This window comes from Arachis hypogaea, chromosome 7 (genome assembly GCF_003086295.3).
Source record: "Arachis hypogaea cultivar Tifrunner chromosome 7, arahy.Tifrunner.gnm2.J5K5, whole genome shotgun sequence".
NCBI classification, from domain to species: Eukaryota; Viridiplantae; Streptophyta; class Magnoliopsida; order Fabales; family Fabaceae; genus Arachis; species Arachis hypogaea.
The window spans coordinates 32,430,289-32,434,403 of NC_092042.1; the positions used below are offsets into that span (position 1 = coordinate 32,430,289).

General features: G+C 36.8%; 1 non-coding gene across 1 annotated transcript; it reads right to left on the reverse strand.

The window, feature by feature from the left end:
- Positions 1 to 1,631: 1,631 nt before the first annotated feature.
- Positions 1,632 to 1,735, reverse strand: LOC112704413 (small nucleolar RNA R71). The gene has a single exon (XR_003155039.1). It is a non-coding gene; the product is annotated as a small nucleolar RNA R71 (small nucleolar RNA).
- Between the last annotated feature and the right edge of the window lie 2,380 nt (positions 1,736 to 4,115).

The following is a 4,115-nucleotide window of genomic DNA, read 5'->3' on the forward strand; positions in this document are numbered from 1 at the left end:
TTGCATGTTTTCTTTGCATTAAAAACTTCTCAAAAAAATATTCTTGATGTTCATCATGATCTTCAAAGTGTTCTTGGTGTTCATCTTGACATTCATAGTGTTCTTGCATGCATCTTGTGTTTTGATCCAAAATTTTCATGTTTTGGGTCATTTTTATGTTTTTCTCTCTCATCATTAAAAATTTAAAAAATCAAAAAAATATATTTTCCTTATTTCCCTCCAAATTTTCGAAACTTTGGGTTGACTTGGTCAAAAATTTTTAAAATTATTTGTTTCTTACAAGTCAAGTCAAATTTTCAATTTTCAAAATCTTATCTTTTCAAAATCTTTTTCAAAAATTACATCTTTTTCATTTTTTTTGTTTTTTTATTTTTCAAAAATTTCAAAAATCTTTTTCAAAATATTTTCAAAATCTTTTTCTTATCTTTATATCATATTTTCAAAAATTTACTAACAATTAATGTGATTGATTCAAAAATTTGAAGTTTGTTACTTTCTTGTTAAGAAAGGTTCAATCTTTAAGTTCTAGAATCTTATCTTTTAGTTTCTTGTTAGTAATTAATTTTAATTTCAAAATTAAATCTTTTTCAAACATATCTTATCATATCTTTTATATCTTATCTTTTTCAAAATTTTATCTTTTTCAAAAATTTGATTTCAAAATATCTTATCTAACTTCTTGTCTTCTTATCTTTTCAAATTTGATTTTAATATCTTTTTCAACTAACTCTTTGACTTTGTGTTTGTTTCTTATCTTTTCCAAAACCACCTAACTACTTTTCCCTCTCTAATTTTCAAAAATATCTCATCTCTTTTTCAAAAAACTCTTTTTGTTTTAAATTTTAATTTTAATCATATCTTATATTTAATTTTTGAAAATACTAACCTCTTTTTCAAAATTATTTTCAAAATTTTCCCTCTCTTTTTTTATTCTATTTATTTATTTACTAACACCTCTCTTTACCTCTCTTCATCTAAAAATCCGAACCCATTCTTCTTCACTCTTCCCTCCTTTCTTCTTCTACTAACATAAAGGAATCTTTATACTGTGAGATAGAGGATTCCTCTTCTTTTCCTGTTTTCTTCTCTTTCATATGAGCAGGAACAAGAAAAAAGGCACTCTTGTTGAAATTGATCCTGAACCTGAAAGGACTCTGAAGAGGAAACTAAGAAAAGCTAAATTACAACAATCTAAAGGTAACCTTTCAGAAATATTAGAACAAGAGAAGGAGATGGCAGCCGACCCCAACAACAATAATGCAAGGAGAATGCTTGGTGACTTCACAAAACCAACGTCCAAATTTGATGGAAGAAGCATCTCCATTCCTGCCATTGGAGCCAATAATTTTGAGCTTAAACCTCAACTAGTTGCTTTAATGCAACAGAACTGCAAGTTTTATGGACTTCCATCTGAAGATCCTTACCAGTTTTTAACTGAGTTCTTACAGATTTGTGAGACTGTTAAGACGAATGGAGTTGATCCTGAAGTCTACAGACTCATGCTTTTCCCTTTTGCTGTAAGAGACAGAGCTAGAATATGGTTGGATTCACAACCTAAAGATAGCCTGGACTCCTGGGATAAGCTGGTCACGGCTTTCTTGGATAAATTCTTTCCTCCTCAAAAGCTGAGCAAGCTTAGAGTGGATGTTCAGACTTTCAAACAAAAAGATGGTGAATCCCTCTATGAAGCTTGGGAAAGATACAAGCAGTTGACCAAAAGGTGTCCATCTGACATGTTTTCAGAATGGACCATATTAGATATATTCTATTATGGTCTATCTGAGTTTTCAAAAATGTCATTGGACCATTCTGCAGGTGGATCCATTCACCTAAAGAAAACACCTGCAGAAGCTCAAGAACTCATTGACATGGTTGCAAATAACCAATTCATGTACACTTCTGAGAGGAATTCCGTGAATAATGGGACGCCTCAGAGGAAGGGAGTTCTTGAAATTGATGCTCTGAATGCCATATTGGCTCAGAATAAAGTGTTGACTCAGCAAGTTAACATGATCTCTCAAAGTCTGAATGGATGGCAAAATGCATCCAACAGTACTAAAGAGGCAGCTTCTGAAAAAGCTTATGATCCTGAGAACCCTGCAATAGCAGAGGTAAATTACATGGGTGAACCTTATGGAAACACCTATAATTCATCATGGAGAAATCATCCAAATTTCTCATGGAAGGATCAACAAAAGCCTCAACAAGGCTTTAACAATGGTGGACGCAATAGGCTGAGCAATGCAAGCCTTTTCCATCATCTTCTCAGCAACAGACAGAGAATTCTAAACAAAACACTTCTAATTTAGCCAATCTAGTATCTGATCTGTCAAAGGCCACTTTCAGTTTCATGAGTGAAACAAGATCCTCCATCAAAAATCTGGAGGCACAAGTGGGCCAGCTGAGTAAGAAAGTCATTGAAACTCCTCCCAGTATTCTCCCAAGCAATACAGAAGAGAATCCAAAAGGAGAGTGCAAGGCCATTAATGTGATCAATATAGCCGAATGCACAAGGGAGGAGAAGGACGAAAATCCTAGTGAGGAAGACCTCCTGGGACGTCTCTCAAGCAAGAAGGAGTTTCCTATTAAGGATCCAAAGGAATCTGAGGCTCATATAGAGACCATAGAAATTCCATTAAATCTCCTTCTGCCATTCATGAGCTCTGAAGACTATTCTTACTCTGAAGAGGATGAAGATGTGACTGGAGAGCAAGTTGCTCAATATTTAGGAGCTATCATGAAGCTGAATGCCAAGTTGTTTGGTAATGAGACTTGGGAAAGTGAACCTCCCTTGCTCATTAGTGAACTAGATACCTGGATTCAGCAAATTTTACCTCAAAAGAGACAAGATCCTGGCAAGTTCTTAATACCTTGTGCCATAGACACCATGACCTTTGAAAAAGCTCTATGTAATCTGGGGTCAGGGATAAATCTTATGCCACTCTCTGTAATGGAGAAGCTGGGGATCATTGAGGTACAACCTACCCTGTTCTCATTACAATTGGCAGACAAGTCATTGAGACAAGCTTATGGATTAGTAGAGGACGTGTTAGTAAAGGTTGAAGGCCTTTACATCCTTGCTGATTTCATAATCTTAGACACTAGGAAGAAAGAGGATGAGTGCATCATCCTTGGAAGACCTTTCCTAGCCACAGCAGGAGCTGTGATAGATGTCAACAGAGGTGAATTAGTCCTTCAATTGAATGGGGACTACCTTGTATTTAAGGCACATGGCCATCCCTCTGTGACAAAAGAGAGTAAGCATGAAGAGCTTCTCTCAGTTCAGAGTCAAGAAGAGCCCCCACAGTCAAACTCTAAGTTTGGTGTTGAGAGGCCACAACCAAACCCTAAGTTTGGTGTTACATCCTCACAACCAAACTCTAAGTTTGGTATTGGGACTATACAACATTGACCTGATCACCTTTGTGGCTCCATGAGAGGCCACTGTCAAGCTGTTGACATTAAAGAAGCGCTTGTTGGGAGGCAACCTAATTTTTATTTATCTAATTTTTATTTTATTTTATTGTTATTTTGTGTTTTATTAGATACATGATCATGTGGAGTCACAAAAAAAAAATATAAAAATTAAAAACAGAATTAAAAATAGCAAAAGAAAAATCACACCCTGGAGGGAGGACAGACTGGCGTTCAACGCCAGTAAGGAGCATCTGGCTGGCGTTCAAACGCCAGAACAGAGCATGAATCTGGCGCTGAACGCCAGAAACAAGCAACATCCTGGCATTTGAACGCCAGGAAAGTGCCTTGAGGAAAGCTGGCGCTGAACGCCAGTAACAAGCATGGAACTGGCGTTCAACGCCAGAAACATGCTACACATGGGCGTTAAACGCCCAGAACGTGCATCACCTCAGCGTTTAAATGCCAGAATGGTATGCAAAGAAATTTTACATGCCTAATTGGTGCAGGGATGTAATTCCTTGACACCTCAGGATCTGTGGACCCCACAGGATCCCCACCTAACATATTCCCACCTTACCTCCTAATCCTATAACACTCTTCCCCAAAACACACTTCCCAACAACTTCAATCTCTCTTCCCAATTACCCCCTTCACCACTCACATCCATCCACTCTTCCCCATAAACCCCACCTACCTTC